Genomic DNA, 14,123 nt, shown 5'->3' on the forward strand with positions numbered 1-14,123 from the left:
TTCAGTAGATTCCCAGATATCTGGCTGTTTTTTTTTTCCTGAATTTTAATGCTCTACCACTTGAGCCAGAGCTCCACTATGACCCTTTGGGTAGTTAATTGGAGACAAGAGTTTCATGGGCTTTCCTAGCTGGGCTATGTCTAAACTGCCATCCTCAGACCTCAGCCTCCTGAGTAGATAGGATTACAAGTGTGAGCCACTGCCTGCCAGTCTTTGCATTTGGCCTTAATTCTATTTTTAATCCAGTTTAGTATCTTCCTATTTCTTGGTATCATGAGTGATTTTTAAAAATTAAAAGCTGTATATTTTGAGTATTAGATTAGGAGATTCTACAAGATAATGAGGCTCTGAAAGAAGAGTACTATATAGTTACTGCCCTGGGGTTTGTTGGAATCCAGGTTCCCCAGTTGGCGTCTGTTGAAACTCATGAAGGCTAATATTTTCTTTTTCTTTTTCTTTTTGCCAGTCCTGGGGCTTGGACTCAGGGCCTGAGCACTGTCCCTGGCTTCCTTTTGCTCAAGGCTAGTACTCTACCTCTTGAGTCACAGAACCACTTCCAGCCTTTTCTGTTTATATGGTGCTGAGGAATCGAACCCAGGGCTTCATGCATACTAGGCGAGCACTCTACCAACAAGCCACATTCCCAGCCCCTAATATTTGCTCATGCTGGGTGAGAGATACAGTTCAATTTCCTACCTAGGCTTCTGTTATTTACTGGGCTGCTGCCTATATGGTCTTCAATGACATCATAGTGGGGCAATACTCAAGACCACTGGGTAGTGTTGAAGTCCTGACTTTCCACCAAGCCTCTTCTGGCACTACCCAAACCAGAAGGAAGGGCACTTTGTTCCTCATTGGCTCCCATTGTGGTCTCTACTTCCATTGTTGGCAAGGATGAGCTTTCATCATCAACTACAGCTGTAAATCCTGGCTCCCTACTCAGTCTTCATTTATTGCAGAAGTGTTTTTTTTTTTTTTTTTTTTTTTTTTTTTTTTTTGGCAGGGGGAGAACTTGGTATAGCCTGTAGAGAAGGTAGAAGTTTAGGCTCCCTGCTTGGCTTTTGCTAATGGGAACAGTGATGAAGTCACAGTTCTGTGCTATTTGAGTACAATAATTACTGCAGAAAAGTTTTCTTCTTACTAGGCTTCTCATCAATGAGACATTTGGCTTAGAAAGATCAGACTTTTGTGAAGGCTTTTTCATGTCTATGTTCATTGTGATTTCTGGTCTGCCAGCTAATTCAACTGTAGGCCTGATATGTCTGAGGAAAAAAGGAAAGCCATGAAAATAGCCACCTTGTCATTTATTTGATCCCAAGGTCTCTCACCCCTCTGCCTTCTCTTGACTTCTTATGTTTGTTTAATATATAATGTACAAGGCTTTAAGTTGTATTTAGTAGGAGTAATAGAAAAATTTTTCTACCCATGCTCCCAAAAGACTAGATTTGTTTTTAATCTGACCCAAATATTTCCATTGTGAGGTTATGATACATTTATTGTACTTACTGATACATTTTCACTATTCCATTGTATATTACTTTTTCTGCCTCTTTCCCATTTTATCTCTGTGCACACACATGTGTGTACATTCATGTACTGGTTCTGGAGCTTAAATTCAAGGCTTGGGCGCTGTCCCTTAGCTTCTTTGGCTCAAGTCTAGTGCTCTACCACTTGAAACACAGCGCCACTTCCAGCCTTTCCTGAGTAGTTTCTTAGAGATGTCTAAGTCTCATGGACTTTCCTGCCTGGACTGACTTCAAACTGTGATCCTCAGATCTCAGAGTCCTGACAAGGTAGGATTATAGGTGTGAGCCACTGGCACTTGGCAGTATTTAACATTTTTATTAGCATCAGGATGTTGTACAAGGGAGTTTCATTCAGATATGTCCATGTATGCATACAGTGTACTTTAATGAGATCCATTGTTCCATTTTCACAATCTATATAAAGTATTTTGACCATATTCACCCTCCTTCATTTTCTCTATTTTCCCTCCCCCCTCCTCCTAGTACCCCCCACACAGGGCAAGACTTGTTTTACATTCCTGGCCTTCACTATTTTAGTATATGCTGATTGTTCAAAGAGATTTCATCATGGTATTTTACAATGCATACATTACACTTTAATCAGATTAACATCTTTATTATTCTCACTTCTCCCATCTATACTTCCTGCTATGATTCAAGCTTTCAATGGGTTTTTTCTTGGCATCTTCATTCTCAGAAATACATACTTAGATACTGATCACCCTCAAGCATTCCTTTTTGTCTCCTCTTTCTCAAATTCTTTCAAATAGTCTCACAATTACAGACAAGTCCTATATATCATATGTGATATATGTGACATATATCATATATGTATTATATTGTATGTATAATATATTACCTATCTATATGTATATATTATATACATGTTTCTCTTAAAAACTGATCTAGGGTTTGTGCTTTTTGAATTTAGAATTTACAACTTTCATAAATACTGAGATACTCTCTCTTGTAAACACATTTAGGTATATTTAAGTAAAAGCACCTATTACTGTTATGTTCATATATTGTTTATTTGTTTTGTTTTTGTTGCCAGTCCTGGGGCGTGGACTCAGGGCCTGAGCACTGTCCCTGGCTTCTTTTTGCTCAAGGCTAGCACTCTAGCTCTTGAGCCACAGCACCACTTTCGGCTTTTTTCTATATATGTGGTACTGAGGAATTGAACCCAGGGCTTCATGTATATGAGGAAAGGACTTTACCACTAGGCCGTATTCCCAGCCCTTATGTTCATATCTTTTCAATTTTTTTTGCCAGTCCTGGGTCTTGTACTCAGGGCCTGGGCACTGTCTCTGAGCTTCTTTTGCTCAGGGTTAACATTCTACCACTTGAGCCACAGTGTCACATCTGGCATTTTCTGTTTATGTGGTACTGAGGAATTGAACCCAGGGCTTCATGCATGCTAGATAAGCACTCTACCACTAAGTCATATCCCCAGTCCCCTTTCAATTTTTGACTTTTGGAAGTTCCACATTTTTCTAGGGAAAAATTCTGCAGAATTTCTGTTTACTTTTTATTGGGAGATTTTCCAGGAGACCTAGTCCCTTATAGTCCTGAAATGGAAGCTGAAAGTTCTTTCCATCCTTTCATTTGCATCTAAGATTTTACATATAATATTATTGTAAATAACAGATTTTTGGCAGAGTCTCACTGGGTAGCTCAGCTTTGCCTCAAACTCTTTCTTTTCCTGTGTGCTGGGATTGCAGCCATTGCTACCATGTTCTACTTATGAATAACCTTTAAGAGCTAAGTTTAAATAGCATTATAGGAGATATATACAACTCATTAAGAATATTAGGCTAGTTAGGCATATGTGACCACTGGGCCCATGAAGATGACCCCTGGGGTTGGGAGCTAGAGAGAGATGGCAATAAGTAAGGCAAGCAGAGCTTCTCTTTTCAGTTTTTCTATTTATTTTTCCCCCCTGTCATATGTTGTGAAAGTGTTGGGAACATTTCTAGCATCCTTTTGCCTGAGTTTTGTCATCTTCTCAGTGAGGATGTAAAGGCTTAATCTTGTACTGATGATATAGAATGAAGATTATGGGTGTAAAATTCTTTGCTCAGGATTAGAAATATGGCCTAGTGGTAGAGTGCTTCCCTCATATACGTGAATCTCTGGGTTCAATTCCTCAGCACCACATATATAGAAAAAGCCAGAAGTGGCCAGTCCTGGGCCTTGAATTCAGGGCCTGAACACTGTCCCTGAGCCTCTCTGTGCTAAAGGCTAGCACTCTATCACTTAAGCCACAGCACTACTTCTGGCCTTTTCTGTTTATGTGGTGCTGAGGAATCGAACCCAGGATTTCATGCATACTAGGTAAGCACTCTACCACTAAGCTACATTCTTAGCCCCCATCAGTCTTATATAATTAATTCTAAGTCATGCAAACAAGGACTACCTCCTCTTGCTTCTTCTGAGTTCAGCTGGTAATTCTTGTGGTTATTAGCAGTACATTGTTTTATTTTTTAGCAGTATTTCAGTTTATTCATGATTTATAGAAAACAGATACCAAAGTGAGAAAAGAAAAGGATGGGAAAGAAGAGACCTGAATTACAACTAAGAGAAAATAGTATGTAATCCCCACTGCTTAGAATAATTTGAGTATAGATTTGATGATATGAAAGTATTTCTAGAATTTTATTAGCTGGAAAAATGTGTATTGAGGAATCACTTGGTTTTTCTTTTAGATCAAAGGCACAAAGCTATGTTAACAGGCAATATAAATAAACCAATATATACGTATTTAGCATGTTATATGCGATAGCATTAAGGTAGATTAAAAAGCATTAAAAGTAGAATTTCAATCTTGGTTTTTAATTTATAACTTTCCAGGTGCAAGAGTTAGATTTTATAGTAATTTATATGAGCTTGCTTCATGGCTTAATTTTATCCATATATTACTGACTCTAATTCAAATGTCAAAGTCTTAGATTAAGAACCCAGAGAAGATATAAATTATGGGCTTCTGCTATTTTTCACTTGCCTGATTTACCAATTGCAGTAAAGCAAGAATTATAGCCTTCCTATTCTCTGGAAGACCATGACTAATACTAGAAATAATAATTGTTGCCCACCCCTAAATCAAGGGAAACAGCATGAAAGCAGTTAGTGATTTGGGGTGTGGAAGCTAGATTTATTTCTTCTGGAGTGACAATGAAAAAATAGGTAATTGGCATACGGCCGAGGGAAATATGAAGACTGGTTTTGTGATAATCAGTTGATTGTTATTCAAGAGGGGCTTTGAGAACATGGTATAGAGAAGAAAAATCATCTTGAAAACTGGGAAAAATGAAAAATAGGATCTGTGTGCAATTCAGAGGAAGTAGAGGTACAGCTCAAATTGTTTTGAATTTTTACTAGTACATCACTCAAAGAATTAGAATGGATAGATTTTCAATGGTAAAACAATATTCTGAAATATCAGTATTAGGTGTCTTAGAATACTTAGGAATTGATTTTTATTGAAAATTGTATAGAAAGAGGATTGTAGCCATTTGCACTGTGAAAATTGTAGTAAGTTCAATATAAAATAAAAGTTTATCTTAACAGCATTGCATTGGTATACCAACAAGGAATACCATACCGTCTTTCTTGATATATTTTTCAGTCAAGCCTTAAGGAAGTAGTTGCTTATCTAGCTTCATATTTTAAAATATACTAGAATGTCAAAAATTATCTTTCTTGTTTGTCTTCCTACACTTTCTCTATAGCAATGCACTATCAGGCCACTTTTAAAGCTCTCAAAGTAATTTATAGACATGGAAAATGTTTATAGAAGCCAGGCACAGTGGTGCACACCTATCATTTCAGTACTTGGGAGCCTGAGAATGGGGAATCATGAGTTCAATGCTAGCTTGGATTACATAGTTAGAATTTATCTTAACAAGAGAGAACAAAGGAACAGAGTATCCACTGGGGAGTATCTCTCTTAGAGATAGAGTCCAATATAAGTAATGAACTGTGTCTTATTTCCTAGTGATGTATTACAGGTGGCTCAGACCTGTAATCCTAGCTATGCAGGAGGCTGAGATTCCACTCAGGTGGAAAAGCCTCTGAGACTTGATCAGAGTGCCAACTGCAAGAGGAAAAGCTGAGTGACAGTGGGAAGCTCTGAGTTCAAGCCCCAGAACAGGCAACCCCCTCAAATAAAACTGGGGCCTATGGCTCAAGCATAAAGTATTTTCCTGGCAAACGTGAGGTTCTGGGTTCAATGCCCAATACCACCCAAGGAAAGAAACCCCAACTAAAACCAACCAACCAAACAAAAATCCATTATTGCCAAAAGGAAGTTATTTACTTAGTAAGATACAAGCAATAAACTTATTTTAAACAACAAACTTGTGCCAGGTGTTGATGGCTCATGCTCGCAATCCTAGCTAGTCAAGAGGCTGAGATGTAAGGAACACAGTTCAAAGCCAGTCTGGACAGGAAGGGCTAAGAGAGTCTATCTCTAATAAAGGACTCAGAAAAAGCCAAAAGTGGGGCTGTGGTGCAAATGATAGTGTTCTAGTCGAGAAAAAAAAAAGCTCAGGGACAATGCCCAGGCCCTGAAGTCAAGCCTCAGGATTGGCACATAAACAAAAAACAAAAAACTAAAGTTACTGCTATTTTATCTACTATCCCCACTCATCAGCAACAGAAACATCAAGTTTCCTTCCTGGTATAGTGATTAAGTTCAGGCTCTGAAATTAGTTTGACTTCATATCACATTCTACCAGTTTTTTTGGAAATGATCTTGTTTTCTTTGTGCCTGTTTCTTCTTCAAAATGCAGACTGTAGGGTCAGTTGAGGTAACTGTTGCCTGTAATCCTACCTATTTGGGAGGCTCAGCCAAGAAGATAATGATCCGTGGCCAACTCTCACACAATTAGCTCAACATTCTATCTGAAAATGAAGGGGTTGTGACACGACTCAAGTGGTAGAACTACGTGAAAACCGAAGGCCCTCGTACCATAGAACAAAGTAGATATTATTTCTACTTCCTATGATAATACATGTAAAACACTTCCGAGAGTATCTAGTTTTTAGTGAATGTTCAAATAATTCACTTCTTACTCTATTCTGGAATGATAAATGACATCATATAGTATATCTCTAATTAGAAACATCATTTTGTCAACCCCACCAAACACAATTTTATACAATAATGTACCTGAAGGAGAGCTATGTCACCACCTTAACCATTGCATTTAGAATAGCAGAATGATATCTTAATCAATAATTATTTTTGGACATCAACTCCCAGCCAACTGCATATCTAAGATATACTTTATACATTATTTTCTCCTGTTTAAACAAATCATTTAATAAAACATTTATTCTATTATCTATTGAAGAGCTCTGAAAGAGATGGTCAGTCAAAACAGGAAAATATTAGAAGTGGTGTGAAATTGAGCTTTTCTAGAGGAACAATGTGTGAGCTAATACCAGCTGAGTAATCCTATTTTCAGAATCTCTGACATTCTACTACACCGTTAGTCATTCTTCTCTGTGACATTTTGAGTAAAACATATTGTTATTTTAGTTCTAATCATGGCTTGTTCTTCTAAAATATGTCATTGAAAATTCTGCTGCATCTGTAGATATTATTGCATCACATTAAAAAGTTTTTTCACAGCAAAGGAAATTACTGGACCTGAGAGACAACCCAGGGAATGGAAGAAAATCATCACTAGCAATTCAATAGATAAATGATTAATATCCAGACTATAGAAATGACTTAAAAATTAAGCAGTGAAAGAACAAATAATACATTTAATAAGTGTGCAAACAGTTCTCAGAGGTGCAAATGGATAGTAGATACATAAGAAATGTTCAATATCCTTAGCATAAAGGAAATGCAAATCAAAAGTTACTGATTCATCTCAACCTACTCAGAATGTCCGTGAGCAAGGAAACAAACACCAACAAATGCTGGGAACAAGGAACCTTCATACACAGTTTGTTGGGAATGTAACCACTGTGGAAATCATTATGGAGCTTCCTCAAAAAAATGAAAAGTAGCCTTGAGCAAAAAGAAGTCAAGGATAGTGCTCAAGCCCCAGGACTGGCAAAAAACAAAGAAAAGCAGTCAGGTGCTGGTGGTTCACACCTGCAATCCTAGTTACTCCAGGAAGCTGACATCTGAGGACACGGTTCAAAGCCAGACCGGGCAAGAAAGGCTATGAGACTATTATCTGCAATTAACTACCAGAAAACTGGAAATGGTGCTGTAGCTCAAAGTGGTAAGCGTGCTAGCCTTGAGCACAAAGAGGCTCAGAGACAGTGCCCAAGCCTCGAGTTCAAGACATAGGACTGGTAAAGAGAGAGAGAGAGAGAGAGAGAGAGAGAGAGAGAGAGAGAGAGAGAGAGAAGACATTGTAACTATGTCAGAAGCTGGCATAAGGAATCTCAATGAAAGATATTGGTCAGTAGGGGATGGAGAAAGAGAAAGCAAAAATGAGGTTTTGATTAAATATAATTATGAGGCTGGGAATATGGCCTAGTGTCAAGAGAGCTTGCCTTGTATACATGAAGCCCTGGGTTTCATTCCCCAGCACCACATATATAGAAAACGGCCAGAAGTGGCGCTGTGGCTGAAGTGGCAGAGTGCTGGCCTTGCGCAAAAGGGAGCCAGGGACAGTGTTCAGGCCCTGAGTTCAAGGCCCAGGACTGGCAAAAAAATATATATATATAATATATATATAATTATGAATATCTGAAATTCCACGATGAAACCCTGTTGGTGCAACAAATAAACACTAAAAACAAATCTAATGATGGGAGAAGAAAACAGACTCTTTTTGGGGGGAGATGACAGTGGGAGGGGCTTGGTGAATGAAAAATATTGTTGAAGTACTTTATTTGCCTATATAAATAATAAAACTATGAAACCTGCAGAAATTGTTTTCCAAGGGAGAAAGTGATGGGAGCAAGTAAGAGAGGGATGGGGCAAGTGAGAGACAACATGGATCTAATCAAAATACATTGTTTATATGTATGGAAATGTCACAATGAACCATCCTTGTAAAACTGATGTATGCTAATTAAAAAGTCTTAAAATAACAAGGAAACAAAAGTCTTTCCAGGGCAATTTGACTCAAATTTAGTAAGACAAGTGAAAAGGAAATGGATTCTTTGTTCATTGGATTTACAATGAACTTTCAGAAACATAACCTTTTTTTCCTGTTAGTGTTACCTGTATACTCAATGCCATAGCGTCTGATTCCAGAAGAAACCAGAAAATATGTTCTTCTAACATTTTTCACTATACCTTGTGTGTTAGAGCTAGATATAAAGCAAGAGGATGTTAGAGTGTTTCCCTTCTAATTCTCTGCAGTATGCATTTAGCTTCCTTTCCCGTGGTTAGAGGCTTCTGTTTCTTTGCCAGCTGTTGTATTCAGTTGTTTGGGTTATTTTGGGTATCAGTGAGTTGATTCCAGGGGGCAAACAGTTGTGTATCTTCACATTTTATAATGTCTTGTACAAATGTGTTATGAAAGTTCTTTTTTGGGAGGAGGGGAAAATCATAGTTTTTCTCAAAGTTTCAATTCTGGGTAATTGGCCAGGTTGTAAAACTCAGAAGCCTGCAGGGTATAGTAAAGAACTTATTTATTAATTTTAAATACTTGCTGTGAGAGAAGTTTCAGAGAAGTAAAACAAACAAAGGAATTCTGTGGATATTTTGCAGTGAAACACTTAGATCTCTAGACAACCTATGGGGAAGAGGAAATAGGTAGTACTAGTAAAATAATTGATGATGCAACCACTGGATTGGTAGCTCATTATCCAAAGAGGTAAATGGATGTTTTCCTGGAGTGAGGCCTGGTCTCACCATGAAGACTCTTCTCAACCCTTTGTTAAATGTTTTCATTAATCAGCAGAAGGAGACATGGAAAATATGTCTACCAGATTTAAGAGATCAAAGACGAACATATTGGATCCAGAATCATGATACAAAAAAACCTGGCTGACTGACGAAATTTAACATGGGTGCAGTTCATATTAACCATTGATTTTTCTTATTAAGTTGTTGAAATTCTTTATATATTAAGGGAATGTTGTATTGGTGATTTGAGTTATCAATGTTGGCGAAGCTTCAACTTGTGTTTCTTTTTTTCCCATTCAGACCTCTAAAGATTTTATGCGTGCCAGTATGTCAGTCTTTTCATTATGTCTTCTGGATTTTATGTCCTGTTTGTTTTTTTTCTCAATTTGATATTATTAAAAAAAAACTCCCATGTCCTTTCTTATGAGTTTGACATGTTTAAATATTTTATGTATCTAAAATACTATGAGACAAAATTCTCCTTGTAGAGAGTTTTCAATTTGAATGTAGTGAAATATATTACAGTTTTTCTTATGGCTTTTGAATTTCTTTCTGTGCCCATCCCAGGGCTTGAACTCAGGGCCTTGGCATTGTCCCTGGACTTTTGTGCTCTCTACCACTTGAGGCACAGCTCTACTTCCAGCTTTTTGGTGTTTTAGTTGGAGATAAGAGACTCATGGGCTTCCCTGCCTGGGATGGCTTCCAACTGTGATCCTCAGATCTCATCCTCCTGATTTGCTAAGATTACAGGTATGAGCCACCAGCACCCAGTGGCTTTTACATCCTATATCTTGCTTACATCAGCTTTCCTTATTCCAAAGTCATAAACATTCAACTCTTTTTCTAATACATTTTAGTTTCTAATCCCATCTGGAATTTGTTTGATGTAAGGAATGTGGTAAATATGCAGCCTGAGTTTAGCCAGTTGCTGGCACAACATTTGTTGAATACCAATTTTTCCCCCAATGCCTTCAAATGTGGCTTGGATTCCAATACTAAAATCCCATGCGTATTTGTCATTATTTCTGAACTGTATTCATTCTGGTTCTATGTCTGTCTACCTATTTATACACCAGTATCAAGCTGTTTTAAATTTCATATTGATAAGAAAGTATATACCTATTCTTAGTTTATGAAAAATATGTTAAATAAGAAATGGATGTTGAATTATGTCAAATAGATTAGCAGTATCTATGAAAATGATCACATTATTTTAATTCACTGCTCTATTAATATAGTGAATTTTATCAATAATCTCAAACATTAATATGAATTACGTTCCAGAAATACATCTAGTTGGTCATTGGTGTGTTCTTTGTGGTACTGGGGACTGAATTTAGGCCCTCACTACCAGTTGAGTCACATCCCCTGTGGTGCTGTTCTTTTTTAACATAAAATGTATATTTGTTTATATATTTAATTATACATATGTACATATATATGTACATATATAATAATAATTATTTTTAATAGTCCTGTGGCTTGAACTCAGGGCCTTAGCACTGTCCCTGAACTTCTTTTGCTCAAGGCTAGTGCTCACCACTTGAGCCATAGCTCCACTTCCTGCTCTTTAGTAGTAAATTGGAGATAAGAATCTTTCAGTATCCTGGTCACCCAGGACTCGCACCCACGAAAAGAAAGTCACCAGCACTCAGTCAATTGGGTGAGGAGTCTTTACTTAGCTGTGCACAGTGTCTCCTCTCCACCATTGGGATGGTAAAGAACAGCACTGAGCCACTGCAGGGCTGGGTTTTTAATGGTAGAAGCTATGCATTCTACAGCAGGTGGTCATGTAGCACAGACACAGGGGGTTAACACAGAGGGTAGAGCAAGTCACAAATGGGTTAAGGAAGCTGTTTATAGAAGAAGAATTTCAAGGTCAGGCTGACCTAATATTAACTTTATTTTAACAGTTGTTACCATGTTCCCCTAATATCAACTAGGCAAGCATGAGCAGGCTAAACCAACCCAGTACTCAATCATAAGTGAACCAACCTGGCAGGCACCGTGGCATTTCTGTATCTACTACTATGGTTGCTACCTAGATACAGAGAGGAACAAGGGCTACACATATTTTTAAATGTCAAAACTACAAGGAACTAGTCTCATGGGTGGGGGTGCAGCCCTCTAGCATGGAGTCATCAAAATGGAGTTATAGAAGCTAAGAGTAAACTCTAAGGCAGTGAAATTTACAAGCCCTATTGTTTCTAGGAGCTGGGGCCCCGGCTACACCTTCGACTTTTCTACCTGGGCTGGCTTCAAAACGTTATCCTCAGATCTCAGCCTCCTGAGTAGCTAGGAGCCACTGGTGTCTGACCTATTTGTTGATATTTTGTCTAGAATTTATGCATTAATATTCATAAGTGAGATTGAGCTAAGGATTTCTTTAAACTCTTAAAGAGGATTCTGTGGACTATTTTCTGTGGAAAAGGAAATGTAATGCTGCAGTTATTTAGTACTTACATATTTGGGAAAGTTAATCTGAAATTTCTGGGGTTTGTGAATTTTGAGGATACCAAATTCTTTTCAATGTAATTTATAGCAAATCTTTCTTATTTTCAATCCCTTCTTGGGATAATGATGGCGATTCAGATATCCTATGAAATAGTCCATTTCATCTAGATTTTCAAATATATTTGTATAGAATTCAACAAATTGTTAAGCAATAATTTTTTGCTTTTATTTGTTTATGGTTACTGTCTCTTTTTAAAAAAAATTTTATTGTCAAACTGATGTACAGAGAGGTTACAGTTTCATACTTTAGGCATTGGAGACATTTCTTGTACTGCTTGTTATCTCCTCCCTCATTCCCCCTCCCCCTCCCCCTTTTCCTTCCCCCCCATGAGTTGTTCAGCAGATGTACACTAAACAGTTTTGCAAGTATTGCTTTTGTAATTGTTTGTCTTTTTACCCTGTGTCTCTCTATTTTGGTATTCCCTTCCAATTTCCTAGTTCTAATACCTGTATACATGGTTTCCAATGTACTCAGATAAGATACAGAGATAGTGAAGGTACGACCACAGGAAGGGCATACAAGAGGATCATTAATAATAGAAGCTACGGTTTCACATCGCATGTTGAAAGTAATTACAACAGTGATATAACAGTCGTTTCCATAACATGGAGTTCATTTCACTTAGCATCATCTTTTGTGTTCATAAGGGTATAGCTATTGGGCTCTTGTGATCCTCTGTTGTGACTAGCCTAAACCTGTGCTAATTATTCCCTATGAGGGAGACCATAGAGTCCATGTTTCTTTGGGTCTGGCTCACTTCACTTAGTATAATTTTTTCCAAGTCCTTCCATTTCTTTACAAATGGGGCAATGCCATTCTTTCTGATAGAGGCATAAAATTCCATTGTGTATATGTACCACATTTTCCTGATCCATTCGTCTACTGAGGGGCATCTGGGTTGGGTCCAAATTCTAGCTATGACAAATTGTGCTGTGATGAACATTGTTGTGCTGGTGACTTTAGTGTGTTCTTTTTTGTGGTCTTTTGGGTAGATGCCCAAAAGATTGGTAATTTTCCTCATTCTTTTCCAGACACTAAGTTTTTTAGTTAATTTTTTTTTACTGTTATTATAAAGATGATATACATAGGGGTTACCATTTCATAAGCCAGGTAATGAGTGCATTCCTTTTTGGACAATGTCACCCTTTCCTTTCCTCTGTCTCAGTCTTTCCACCTGTTATCCCCACCTCAGAAACTAAGTCTCAACAACAGCTTTATTGACATATTACTCTCAAGTCATACAACTTACCTATTTATTTATTTATTTATTTATTTGAACCAGTCTTGCTAGCATTGGCTGGCCTTAATTTGGCCTTAATTTGTGATCCTAGTGGCTCAATTCACTATTAAAGTATGTAATTTCCCAGATGTGGTGGTATGTACTTGTAGTCCCAACTATCCAGGAGATAATAGGAAGGATTTCGAGTTTGAGAAGAGCCCAGGCAAAGTTAATAAGACTGTCTCAAAAACAAAATGGCTAGGAGTTTAACTCAAGTGGTGACATCAGAAACTTTTTACTGTCCTGGAGGCTAGAAGTCCAAGTCGAGTTGTTAGTAGGTTTGGCTTCTTCGGAACTTCTTCTCTTGGCATTCAGATGCTCTCTTCTGATTATCTCACCCTCACTGGATTATTTCTCCATAGCTGTTCCAAATTCGTACTCTTTTTGTAACAACATCAGATAGATCACATTAGTGAGTAACCTAGTGGCTTCATTTTCATTTAATTTTCTTTTTAAAAGTCCAATCTCCAAATAGAGTCATATTACAAAATTCTAAGATTTTTAGCATATGAATTTTGGAGGACATAATGAAGCCATAAAACCATCTTAAAGAAAAAAATTAAGTTTGTATAACCTTGTCTGTTTCTATATATCTTTTAAGATTAGATTTGACCTATGTCAGTAAAAATGCTCAGAATAACTTGTGGTGTACATGTGTGTGTTTGTGTGTATACAAAATCTTAGTCTCATCAGTAGAGCATGTCTTGTTTATTTATTTATTTGTTTGTTTGTTTATTTATTTATTTATTTATTTTTGCCAGTCCTGGGGCTTAAACTCAGGGCCTGGGCACTGTCCATGAGCTTCTTTTGCTCAACACTAGTACTTTACCACTTGAGCCACAGTGCCACTTCTGGCCATTTTCTATATATATGGTACTGAGGAATCGAACCCAGGGTTTCATGCATGCAAGGCAAGCACTCTACCGCTAAGCCATACTTCCAGCCCCATTCCTTACCTTTTTAAAGCTTATTTCTCTA

This window comes from Perognathus longimembris, chromosome 28, assembly GCF_023159225.1.
Source record: "Perognathus longimembris pacificus isolate PPM17 chromosome 28, ASM2315922v1, whole genome shotgun sequence".
In the NCBI taxonomy this organism is placed as follows: Eukaryota; Metazoa; Chordata; class Mammalia; order Rodentia; family Heteromyidae; genus Perognathus; species Perognathus longimembris.